Raw genomic sequence first — 13,695 nt, forward strand, 5'->3', positions numbered from 1 at the left:
ACGGTTAGCGGCTGCATGGGGTGCTCGGGTGAGGACCGGGCCTCTTCCACCGGGGAGGACCGTACCGATGCATGAGGGACTAAGGACGGGGGGCGGCCCCCGTCTCCTGTCCCTCTCTGGGAGGCAACACAAGCTCAGACTCATTCCTCTGCAGAGACCTCGCCGTTTGGAGATTCATTCTCTGATGGCCGATTGCCGATCCCATCCTGGATCGACTAAGTAAGATCCACCTCCGGATCTATTGCCCGATCACCTGCCACTTGGATTCCCTCCGTTGTTGGCTCCCCATCCTTGGACTCCTACTTACCCCGTACCAGGCACTAGACTCGTGCTGACTACGCACTGCACCTTACTCAAGTCCTGATGATGATCCTGATTTGAAAAGGATCGAATCGCCGTTGACCGTCCAGCGCGAACATAGGCTCCCCAGACTATATGGTTCCTAAAAAAATAACTGCATTACTGAAGTCTATTTCAAACAAATGTGGAACCATTTTGCTGTCTTTTACTCACTGTATATAATTATCACCAGTCACCTGCTCCGCCGTCGCTGATTATTGTCACTTGTGTTGCTACCGTGCCGTTCACTCACTTGCACTGAGCATCAAGTACAATTTGGGTTTTTCTTGATTGTGTTACATTGCCCTTTGCAGTGCTGCAATAACTGCTAAATTATTTTTATTGTGTGTTTTTCCTACTTACTCCTGTAATACATATGATGCAGTGTGCACTTAAATGAAATACCAAAAGAGGCTCCTTATCTCCTTGTGATAATGTTTTATACATATCTTCTCTAATTGTCTCCAAGTTAGACCAGTTGGGATACTATATGTTAATTGTTAATTGCATCCTCTCTGGGAGGGGCACAGCGGTAGGACCTCCTGAGATGGAACCCAAGCTCACCTGGCACCACCCCGCGGTGGGGAAAACCGAATGGCAGTGGGCTGGTACCACCCCCCAAGAAGGACCTGCTGCTGGCTGGGCCCTCCTTCGCCCAACATCCCGGCCCGACCGAACGACTGAGGAGGGGCCCTTCTCTTGTGGCAGGGCAGCCTTGAAGAGAAGGGGCCGAGGGCCTGCGAGGGGACCGTGGTTTCTCTCTGTGGGAGTCGTGCGGAATGGGGAGCTGCCTGGCTGTTCCCTTCCAGCGCCTCTGGCAAGGGTGGGGTGGGCTGTACAAGCCAGCTTGGTGCATGGCTCGGGCCGCCCGGCAATGGACGGCTGAGGTGTAGGTGGGGCGACCCTCCCTCGTTGCGAGGTACCCGGTTGACCCGCTCCCGTGTGGCCGGGCCGAGGGGTTCGAAGACTTGTGTGGTCCCTCCCGGTTACTCCGGGAGGGACCAGCGGGACGCATAGGGAGCCCCCTTTCCTCGCCTGCGGGCGGGTGAGGGGGGACTCCTGGGCCGAGCGTCTGGAAATGTTTTTTTCTCCCGACGGGAGATGAAATTGAAAGTGCAGGACCAAGCAAAATGACTGTTCAGTCTCCAGTGAGAGAGAATAAAGTGGATGTTGCCAAATTAAAAGTCGAATTAGAGGAATTCATACTTGGAACTTGTGATTTGTCTCAATTAGATACATACCAGGAGAATTAACTCGTATTCATGTGTAAAGATGTTACCAAGTGTGCTGGACAGGTTTATGAAAGGTTATCTGAATTGGCTCAGAAATACAAAACTGGTTTGGATCGGACCAAGACATTGCAGAAAATTTGCCGTATGTGTTTTCATGATGAGGATACCAGGAATGAAATGGCAAATTAAGGAATGAATTGGCCATATCCAAAAATAGAGTGAACTAGATAGATGGGAAGGCAGATGGGCTCAAAAGAAAGAACAAAACAAAGCAAGGGTAGAACTACCTCCGTCTTTAGAAGATGAAGAGGGTGCATCACATTTTCCATTGAGAGACGTGCCCATTGGAGGTTATGTCTATGTGCCTTGGAGTAGGCGTGATCTTGCGTCATTCACAAATAATTTCTCAAAATTGAGAGCGAAGCCAGTTGAGTGGTACAAACAGGTTGATCGGTTTGTGAAAATATCTAAGGTTTTGAGGGCAGATTTGAATACCTTCTGTGACATTGTAGTTCTGTGGGCTGAATGTAAAGTGTCTGTACAATGGACTGATAAGGGATCCGTGGGACATCCTGTGACAACAGCTCCATCGCTGTTATTGATGAAAAAATATCAGGTGGTGATTACATTTTTAAAATTGAAAGTATCCCCTAAAGATATTGATTGGATCAAGAGTGCCCAAGGAAGCCATACATTCTTATTATTAGAGACTGCTGCAAACGGTTAAACTGTACAGTGACCATTGAAACCAAAGACATGGGACATTTTGTGTTCAGATTTGTGCAGGAATTGTAACCTGAAATTAGCATGATAATTCAACAGCATTTGATTTTTTGGTAGAATAAATCAATTGATGAGATCTTGAGGTATGCAAATTATTGTAGTGATGAATTGAAGCTGAACAACGAGGCCAGAATCCGGCATTTGTCTAGAATGTTGGCCCCATGCAGGGAATGTATTAACAGGGACTTCTGAAGCTGCAAGTTGATAACGGTAGAGGTCATAGTGTTTCAATTGATCCGAGAGCAGGGATTGATCTGGCGACTTTGAAGAAGTCGAATCCTTGTCACGTTTGCAACAAGTTGGGACATTGGAATCGGGAATGTCGATTGAATGCTGGGAATCAGGTTCAGAATAATGGATTTGCGTAACCTCAAACTAATTATCCCATTCAGCCACAGCATGCACAGAGGCAAAGTATGCAAAACCTTCAGGTTTCCCAAGCCCAGGTAATGTAATTTCCACAAGCCCCAATGCCACAGCCAAATGCAAATGCTTCCAAATGTAATCTGAATCAGATCGCCAATGCAAACAACAACACTTTTGTAAATCAGAGTATGTCTCAGCAGAACCCTATGATACAAGCAGATGAGGATTACAGTTCATATCTGTTGCAACGACGGTGCCTGAGGGGGTAGGAGGTTTGTGTGCTTGGCTTAACCTTAGCGGTAGACCACAGTGCTCCATTCGTGGATGGTGAGGTGAATTGCCACCACTTATAATTCTTGATTGATGCTGGTGCTGACTGTTCTACTGTGAGAACAGTAGATGTTCCTAACCTACCCCCTTTCAGAAAAAAGATTCCAAGTTGTAGGAGTTGCCAACAAACAAATGATTAGCCCTGTTACTGAAGCTGCACCTATTAAAATAGGCTGTTTTGAGGAGAATCCCTGGTTTGTGGTGTGTGATACAAGTCCTGTAAATCTGCTTAGAGGCGAAATTTTTGTGCAAACTAAATTGTTCCATTTACTGCACACTGAAGGGCATTGAGGTTCAAACTCAGGATGAAGATGCTGTTTTAAAACTTGTAAATCAGACGTCAGACTATACCCTGTGTTACCATGCGATAATCTGCAAACAAAACTGAGAGACTCAGTGCTACCTGAAGTCTGTGACTATTTAGGAAAAGACATAGGTGTCATTAAAGGTGTTGAACCTATCTGTATGACAGTGTAATCTAATGCTGAGCATCCAAGAATCTCGTAATTTAATCTGACCCCAAAACCATTTCTGGGATTACTCCTGTAATTGACTCAATGATTCAGCAAGGCATTCTGAAAGAGGCTATGGGGAATCCATGGAACTCACCCATTGTGGGTTTGCAGAACCCTAATGGCAAATATCGTACAGTGTAGTAGCTGAGGAAGATCAACACCATAGTACTCCCTTGTTGTCCTGTGGTACTAAATCCAGGTATGATTTTATTTCAGATTCCATGTGAGGCCAAGTGGTTCACTGTCACACTGACAGTCAGCTCCTCTTCGCATTTTGGTTCGGCAACCATGTTTTAGTATGGTGCGAGTCCCACAAGGGAATCCAGAGAGTCCGTCCATCTTCAACCAGATCCTTAAAAATAATCTGGAGCCCCCGGTAATGCCCTACCACTCAATCTTTATTCAGTACATTGACGACCTATTGGTGGCATCAAATACACAGAAAGCTTGCAGGCATGATATTATTGCTCGCTGAAGCACTTAACTGAGAATGGACATAATGTATCTCAGACTAAGTTTTGGTATTGTCAGAAAGAAGTTCTGCATCTTGGACCTCACTTTGAGAAAGGAATAAATGAATCCGCCAACCACTCTGAAAGAAGTCAGGATGCTCTTGGGAATGATGGGCTACTATCGACAGTGGATCCCCAACTTTTCTCTAATGGCCAAGCCTTTGCAGAGGCTGACACACAAGGATGTGTGAGATCCAGTACCATGAGATGATATTTGAATGCATGCCTTCTCAGAGCTGAGAGACAGTCTCTGTAATGCCCCATTACTGGGAATGCCTGATTACAATAAATGCTTTACTTTGTTTTGCAGTGAGAAGGAGTGCTAACTCAAATGCACGGGAAATGCTCACAGACCCTTTGCATATTTTTCAGCTACCCATGACCCAGTAGCTGCTGCTTTGCGTGACTGTCTCAACGCCGTGCTCTCAACACGTGCCGGCATTGAACAGTGTGAGAACATTGTTATGGGTCATCCTTTAATAGTTTTTATCCCCCATTCTGAAGAAATATTGTTAACCAATACCAACACCCAAACACCTTACCAATAGCTGTCTAACAAAGTATGAGCAAGACATACTTGCTGCAGACAAAACGACCCTCAAGAAATGTACTACTTTAAATCCTACTAACCTATTGCCTATTCCTGGGCGTGATGTTGTTGAAGGTGAAGTTGAGCATGACTGTCTTGATGTTACTGAACTATGAACTATGAACCAAGCCAAGACTGATATACAAGATGTTTCACTACCGGAATCAGATTGTCATGTTTGTTGATTGTTCCTGTTTATAAGACCATGAAGGAAGCCTAAGAGCTGCTTATGTAGTTTGTACTGTCTCAGGTGTGGTGGAAGCCTCCTCGCCTCGAGGACTGTTTTCTGCACAAGTGGCCGAATTGATTGCTCTTATTGAGGATGTTGTGTTTCAGACCAACTGAAAAGTGACCATTTTCACTGACAGTCTTTATGGCTTTGGTATAGTCTCCGATAGTTATGGTCAGAACAGACTTCTTTAGGTGTCCGATGCGCAAAGTGTGCATAATCTGGTGAAGGAACTAAAGTTAATTGCCCAGATTATGGCTGTAGAAGGCTGGCTTAGTATATGGTGCACACATATTTAAGTGAAGCACCTTACACTTATCCAGACAACCCTTATGGTGATTTTAGTAGTCTTAGACAACCATAGAAAGCTCTCTAAGTGGTAGCTGTGGAGAGCAGCCTTAAGGCTAAGTCCAGAAAGAGTGTTAAGTAGCTTATTTTACCAGATCCAATCATGCAGTGTAGGTTAAATAAAAAAGTACACAGTGTATTTATGAACATGTATAAATTTATTATACACCGCTCACTAACACCTAGAGATATCAACACAAATACACACAATACTTAAATTGCAAACAGGGAAGTAAGCACAATACACATTGGTCTCCAGCGGGACACCAAACCATATACTAAGAAATTGGAATGCAAACTGTGACCGAAGTCAAGACTTGGACTAGGAGACTCAGAAGAGCTGGGGACACAAGGAAGCACCGAAACACAGCAGCGTACTCAATTGAAGTCAACTGGAAAGTTGCAGTTGCCGTTTTGAAGAAGAAGGACCCTTCCCTGTGGACCCTGAGGAAACCCAGTGGAAGACAGAAAGTTGGAGAGTCTTCCCACCCATGTATACCCCATGAACCAGGAAACCTACACTAGGGAATCCGGGTGCAAGGGTGCGTAGTGATGTCGCAAACCTCCGTAGACCACAATGGAGAGCATCAGAAAAGATGCTGCTGGTGAAGATTCTGGTGGAATCCAAGGGTGGATTCTTGAAGATAAGGACTTGGAAACAGAGTGGACAGAGTCTATGCCACTCTGACGTGAACAGCAGGCATGGAAGAGCAGTGACCACTGATAACGGAAGTTGCAGTAATGATGATGGTGACCTTGTCGCTGTAGCTTTTGGGTCCAGGTGAAGCTGAGTAAGACCAGTAGCCATTCATGATCGTCCTCACGCTGGAAGTCGCGAACCAGAGGGTCCGTGTCTGGAGGAGGCACCAACAAGCCTTGGCAGCAGCAACAGATGTGAAAAACGATGAAGGAGCAATGTTGGGATCAGCAAAGTCCAAGGGACTCACCAAGTGCAGGAGACTTGGAGCAGGCCCGAGCAAGCAGAGGAGCACCTTGAAGCAAGAGAAGACCCTCGAGAGGACCCACGGGTCAAAGGCACAGGAGTCACAAGAGGACCTCGAGCAGCTAACCAAAGATGAAGGCCCACAGTGCAGAAGATGCGGTGAGGACGACAATCTTGGCAAGAAGAGAGGCTAAAGTGCAGAGCCAACAAGCCTTGGAAACAGCACGTCGATGCGCTGCACAGGGGTTCGGTCCCAGTGGTTCCAACTTGGGATACTAGCCTCAAAACGTCAAGAGCAGCAGACTAGTCAGCTTTGTTGTGGTGCTTGCAGATGGGAGTGACTCCTACACTCCAAGGGATATTACTTAGGGTGTCCTTGATGCCCACAGGTCTTTTGAAGTTCCTGGATGAGACACAGATGACAAAGAAAGCTTGCAGAACAGCAAGACAGGGAGCAGCAGGAGTCTTCCTTGATGCAGTGTCGGTACCAGGCGAAGTCCAAGTGTCTCGACGGTTGAAGAGTGACTTGGTTTTCGGCTAAGGTTTTGTCCCACAATGAATCTGAGGACCCACCCACAGTTATGCCCTTTTATACCCTAAGAAAAGGGTTAGGATGACTGAGGGTTCCCTCCCAGAGGAGGGGCTGGACAGAGGGGAGGATTCTCCCATGTCCTTTGTCCAGTTTTGCAACAGAGCAGGAGACAAGGGCTCCCAGAACTGGTTCTAAGTAGAGTATGCAAGGAGGGCACCAAATGTGCCCTTCAAAGCAGTCTGGTGGCACTGGCAAGCACCCCACCCCAGGCAAATGCACTTAGTCCTCTCTGGGACGTGGCCAAACCTACATTTAACAAGAAACCTATTGTTCTACCTCCCCCTGCTCGATTTTAGCTCAACTGCATGAGGGCACAATTGTGGTTGGGGTTGGCAGTATCATTAGCTTGCTGGCAGACCCTGGAAGGCTGTTACCGGGTGTACTGGGGGTTTCCCGGAGGAGCCCCCCAGTGAATTGAATAGTTTGGCACAGCCAATATGTAGTTAGCCATTGCATAATGATGCATGGCCACTATATATATATATATATATATATATTACCTACTGGCGGTCGCCAGTAGGTAGTTATAGTTAGGATTTTTTTCAATGTTAAATCTCAAAATTCTATTTGGAATAACTTTGGCGCCGGTTGACGAATCTGCCCCAAAATTTCCTCAAAATGGCCTCGCGGCGTTCCGGTCCTTCCCTGGAAGTTTGGGGGGGATTCGTCAAGCGGGGGCCGAGATAAAAGGGGGGTCCCAAAACGCGTTTTCCCCATGTTAATTTCCATAGGGCGGTCGATTTCACTTTTAGCCCGAACGGCTGAATGGATTTCCACCAAACTTGGCAAAATTGTAGGGACTGGTAGCCCGATGTGCCTTTGCTATGTCTCAAGATATGTGCTCCAGTGGATTTTGAGTAATTAAGGTTCAAAAAAATATATATATCTATAGCCGCTCTCCGGTACGCGCACCGGTACGCGCACCGTGCGCGCCACGCGACTTGCGCGCAGAAAGCTGATTGGCTCTGGGCTGTCAGTAAACATTCTAAACAGTCCGGAGCGGCCGCCATCTTGTGTCTCGGTAGGATCAAGGCACGAGAGGTGGCCAAAACAAAGAGGGAAATGACCATAAGGGGGCAGAGTAGACCCCCCCTTTACCCCCTAGGTTTGATGTGGGGGTCATAAAAGGGCCCCGCGGGGCAAAAAAAAATAATTTTTTTGGGGATTTTCGCGGGGGGAGCGCCCGGTACGCGCACCGGTGCGCGTACCGGTGCGCGTACCGGGGAGCTTACCATGGGGAAAAAAAATGACAGTTTTAAAAGTAGCTGTTTAAAAAAAAATTATTTGTTGTTTTTTTTATACATACACATACATATATATAAATGCATATGCATATATATATATGCATATATGTGTATATGTGTGCGTGTAGAGAGAGGTAGAGAGGTAGAGGTGTAGAGGTAGAGAGGTAGAGAGGTAGCGGTAGAGAGGTAGAGATTAGTAGAGAGAGAAGAAGAGAGAGGTAGAGAGGTAGAGAGTAGAGAGTGAGTAATAGAGAGTATAGAGTGAGTAGTAGAGAGAAGTACAGAGCAGTAGAGAGAGTAGCAGAGAGTGAGTAGTAGAGAGTAGTAGAGTGAATAGTAGAGTGAGTAGTAGAGAGTAGTAGAGAGTGAGTAGTAGAGAGTAGTAGAGAGTAAGTAGTAGAGTGAGTAGTAGAGAGCAGTAGAGAGTGAGTAGTAGAGAGTAGTAAAGAGTGAGTAGTAGAGAGTGAGTAGTAGAGAGTAGTAGAGAATGAGTAGCAGAGAGAATAGTAGTGAGTAGTAGAGAGTGAGTAGTAGAGTGAGTAGTAGAGACTAGTAGAGAGAGAGTAGTAGAGAGTGAGTAGTAGAGAGTAGTAGAGAGTGTGTAGTAGAGAGAGAGTAGTAGAGAGTGAGTAGTAGAGAGTAGTAGAGAGTGAGAAGTAGAGAGTGAGTAGTAGAGAGTAGTAGTGAGTAGTAAAGAGTGAGTAGTAGAGAGAGAGTAGTAGAGAGTGAGTAGTAGAGAGTAGTAGATTGTGAGTAGTAGGGAGTAGTGAGTAGCGAGTAGTAGGGAGTGAGTAGTAGAGAGAGAGTAGTAGAGAGTAGTAGAGTAGTAGAGAATGAGTAGTAGACAGTGAGTATTTGAGAGTAGTGGAGTAGGAGAGAGTAAGTAGTAGAGAGTAGTGGAGAATATTCCAAAGTTTGGCACAGCACCACTTTCACAATGAGTCCAATCAAATCATATCACTTAGAGTCCTTATTGAAGCGCTGAATCTTGGTGTATATTCAAATGCTTTTATTTTCCTTAAGTTTATGTACCACAGCCAGCCGAAACGTTTCGTTCTGTACAACAGAACTTCTTCAGGGCGTTCTTATTTCCTTCAAGTTATGTCGGTATCCTGTTGTCATATAACTAGATATTTCTTCCAAATGTTAGACGAGACATAAGTATATTCTTATTCAAAGTGACTAGGTATCAATTTTACCCACACAATTCGGGCAGACTTGAGTAATTTATAGCATCCTCAAAGTCAGTCTTTCAAATATTCCAAAGTATAGGACATGATAATCCAAATCCAAATGTTTCTCAAGAAAAGTCATTTACAATCGTTCGGAATATCGGTGTTTGGGCAGATATGATCCAGGGACCCCCAGTATGCAAGGGGAATTAGTCCCCCCTCTGCAAACGTGCGAGTGGCCTGCATTGCAGAGAGGTGTAACAAGGGTGTGGCCTCATTACATTTCTCTGCAATGCAGCTCCCTCGCGCATACTGGAGGCTCCTGGTGGACTAGTTGACCCCAGGGACCCCCAGTATGCAAGGGGAATTAGTTCCCCCTCTGCAAACGCGGCAGTGGGCTGCGTTGCAGAGAGGTGTAACAAGGGGCATAGTCTCATTACACCTCTGCAATGTAGCCCCTGGCGCATACTGGAGGTTCCTGGTGGGCTAATTGGCCCCCAGGGGCCCCCAGTATGCAAGGGGAATTAGTTCCCCCTCTTCAAACAAGCACGGGGGCTGCGTTGCAGAGAGGTGTAAAAAGGGTTGTGGCTTCATTACACCTCTCTGCAATGCAGTCCCCTGGCGCATACTGGAAATTCCTGGTGGGCTTTCAGGTCTTATATAGTTAGGAATTAGCATTAAAAAAACCTTTGAAATTCACTGAAAAAACCATAGGTTTCACACCAGTTATAGTTAGGAATTAGCATTTAAAAAACCTTTGAAATTCACTGAAAAAACCATAGGTTTCACACCAGTTATAGTTAGGAATTAGCATTTAAAAAACCTATTAAATTCACTGACAAAACCATAGGTTTCACGCCAGTTATAGTTAGCTGGAAATTTTACTGACATAAAACCATTGAAATTCCCACGTTATAGTTAGTTGGACTCACTATAACTTGCGCGCCTGCAATGCACTGCTGATGACGTCACATATTACATCACTCATGACATCACTGATGACACCATCCAGTGAATGTGTGTCTTTCTGAAAAATAAATATGTTTCATATATGTATATGTAAAGGTCGATGGAAGAATAAATGTTTAAATAAGTGTGTAAATGGATGTTTTAAAAAAAAAAATTGGTTGGTTAACTGGCTTATTAAGTGTATCTTAGTGAATACATATATTAGCGAGTATTGTTTAAATATTTAAATGTTTGTATCAGTGTTTCTCTTTGTGTATAAGTGGCTGCAGGGGTTGGTGACTGACTCACTGTTTGTATGTGTTTTGAAGACAGCATATATGCAGGACTGTATGGGTGGATGAGTGTGTATATGTGTGTGTTAGTGAGTGAATGACTGTCTCACTAGTGTCTTCATTAGTAACGACATATGTTTTAATCTAGTATATGTGAGTATTGATGTATATAAGTGAGTGTAGTATATATAGTGAGAGATTGTAGGAGTTCCTGTTTAAATAAGTATGTGTTTCTATAAGTGATTGTTTAAGAGAGTAAGTATGTGTAAGTTTCCTTAGAAGTAAGGTGGTAGTGTGTGTATAAATGTATATGCAAATAAATGGATGTTCAATAGTTTCTTTGCATGTGTGAGTATGTGTGTGAGCAACTTTTGGATGACTGCTGATGTGTAACAGGATGTATAGGTGTATCACTACATATGATGAGTGAGTATATATATGAGTGACTATATAGAACTGTTGGTGAATGAGTGGATGTGTATATAGATGGTGGAATTACTGAATTGGTTGTTGTTACTGGTTTGGGTATCTCCATTTTTTTGAAAATGTTTGTTTCTATTTTTGAATATGTGTTTCAAGCGTTACATTACACTGAAATTAGGTCTGTCACTCTGTCACAAGGATGGTGTCATCAGTGATGTCATGAGTGATGTCAGTGACCATGTCATGAGTGATGTAATATGTGACGTCATCAGCAGTGCATTGCAGGCGCGCAAGTTATAGTGAGTCCAACTAACTATAACGTGGGAATTTCAATGGTTTTATGTCAGTAAAATTTCCAGCTAACTATAACTGGCGTGAAACCTATGGTTTTGTCAGTGAATTTAATAGGTTTTTTAAATGCTAATTCCTAACTATAACTGGTGTGAAACCTATGGTTTTTTCAGTGAATATATATATATATATATATATATATATATATATATATATATATATATATATATATATCAAAATAGCTGACTGCACTTACAAAGCCTTGAGAATCAACTCCAGGGTTTATAGGGGGTGCTGCTCATGCAGGGCACCCTCACACGTACAACCTAGCATCCTGCCTTCAGAATTGAAAGGCCTGCCTTATGGGTAACTTATAGGTTTTAGATGCAGTAACCTTAGATATAAAGCTTTTATTTGTCATAAGTTGTGCTAGCACTAGTTTATGCAGAATGCACTGGAAGGTCTGTAGTCACAGTTTGAGTGGTCTCTCATGGGTGGCATAATACAAGCTGTAACCCCTGGGAGACCCCTAGTGTACCTATGCCCTGGGTACTTAGTATCATTTACTAGGGACTTACGTTGGTACACAAGTACTTATCATGACAAATGTAGGGAGGAGGAACAGTGGCTGGGGTCCTGATTAGCAGGATCCCATTCAGACTAGTTAAAAAACATACTGACACCAGCAAAAAGTGATGTTAACCAACCATGAAAGCATATCCTACTTTCCTACAATGGTTGTGAAATCTTTGGCACACCGCAAACGGAGATGATTATGTAACTGTGGGCAACAGGTACGCTGATGAGATAGCCAGATATTGTGTCTTAAATGTTTGTACCTTCAATGGCGATTATCAAAATGAGTGAACAGTTGAGGCCAATTACAACCTCTTTCTAACTACAGCTGATACATGGGAGAAAGTTAACAGACTTCAGGATTAAGTGTCAGAACCAGAACAGCAAGACTGGGGTAGAGCATGTTGTTTCAAGAGAGACAAAGATAGGTTTTGGGTTTTAGAAGATAGAATACCTGTCTTGCCAGACAGTGTGTTACCCCCAGTGGCGAGACACTATCATGGACCTGCTCACTTAGGTAGACATGCTGCGGTGCATCTGTTTCAACAGACGTGTTTTAATCCTAGGTACAGACTGACAGGTGAAGGGTTGTATCACAGGTGTGCTGTGTGTCAGCAGATGAATGTAGAAAGAAGAACTTCTGTAACACTGAGTCACACTCGGAGATCAGGAGGTACCTTCAATAGGATGGAACTGGACTTTATCGAGATGCCTGTGTGCTATGGGCTGAGATAGGTCCTGCTGATTGTGTTCTTCTTTTCAGGTTTGATTGAAGCTTACCCAGCCCGGAGAAATGACAGTCTCACAGTAGCTAAGTTGTTTTTGAGAGAATTAATTCTGAGATTTGGATTCCCGACTTCTCTGGAGTCAGACCGTGGAACTCATTTTAATAATAAGATCCTGAAGATGATGTGTGCAGCATTGCACATGGAGCAGAGGCTACATTGTAGTTACCGACCTGAGGCTTCAGGCATTGTTAAGCAAGTCAATGGGACACTGAAATCCAGACATGCTAAAGTGAGGGCTTCGACATCTCTGAAGTGTGTTGCCGCTTGTGTTGATGAGTCTTCGCAGGACTCCTAATAGGATGACAGGATTATCTCTCTACGAGATAATCATAGGCAGGGCCATGAGATTGCCAGCTATGCCTGCAAATATGCTTGTGAACATTACTGATGACATAGTTCTTAATTACTGCAAAGGACTCACTGAGATTGTGCATTCTGTCTCTCATCAGTTTGGAGAGGCTACACCCGCCTCGTCCGAGACAGTTCCATGACCTCAGTCGCAGACACTGGGTTATGTCGAAGAAGCACATGCACAAAATGTGGTTGGAGCCTCGATGGCAAGGACATTACCAAGTCCTCTTGGTCACTACAACAGCAGTGAAGTGCAGAGTTCTGGACTTCCAACATGGGGCAGCTTGTGACCGGCACCTGGTCTTAATACCTGGAGCTTCTGTGCCTCCTGGTCAATTCTGAGTTCATAGACTCTATCCCCTCTGCTTGCAGGTACTCCTTTTCAAGAATCCACTCTTGGATTCAACCAGACTCTTTCACCTTCTTCACCAGCGGCATCTTTACTGAAGTCCTCCATTGTGGTCTGCAGCAGTTTCCGTCATCACTTCACACCTTGGTGTAGATATCCTGGTTCCTGGGGTATCCACAGGTGGGGTAACTCTCCAACCTTCTATCTTCCACTGGGTTTCTTCAGGGTCCAATGGAAAGGCTTCTTCTTCTAGAAAACTGCAACAGTGATTTTCCAATTGACTTGCATTGAGTTTGGGGCAGCGTTTCCACTCTGTTGACAGCCTCCCTGGGATTCCGGGGTACTTCAATCAATCAATATATATACTTTACTCGGATAAAATATAATACCATAAAAGTACAATTTATAAAAACAATCAAATATCACAATATCAAAGACCGAGCACAAAAATACATATAGGAGCCGTTCGCTAATAGAGCCCC

The 13,695-nt window shown here is 44.4% G+C and overlaps 1 protein-coding gene across 1 annotated transcript in view; it reads left to right on the forward strand.

Annotated features, from left to right (window-relative positions):
• The window catches only part of MCPH1 (microcephalin 1), a 1,506,891-nt gene that overhangs the window by 525,646 nt on the left and 967,550 nt on the right, over nucleotides 1-13,695 (forward strand). The window lies entirely within an intron of this gene.

The sequence above is a fragment of the Lissotriton vulgaris genome, chromosome 6 (assembly GCF_964263255.1).
Source record: "Lissotriton vulgaris chromosome 6, aLisVul1.2, whole genome shotgun sequence".
Taxonomy (NCBI): domain Eukaryota; kingdom Metazoa; phylum Chordata; class Amphibia; order Caudata; family Salamandridae; genus Lissotriton; species Lissotriton vulgaris.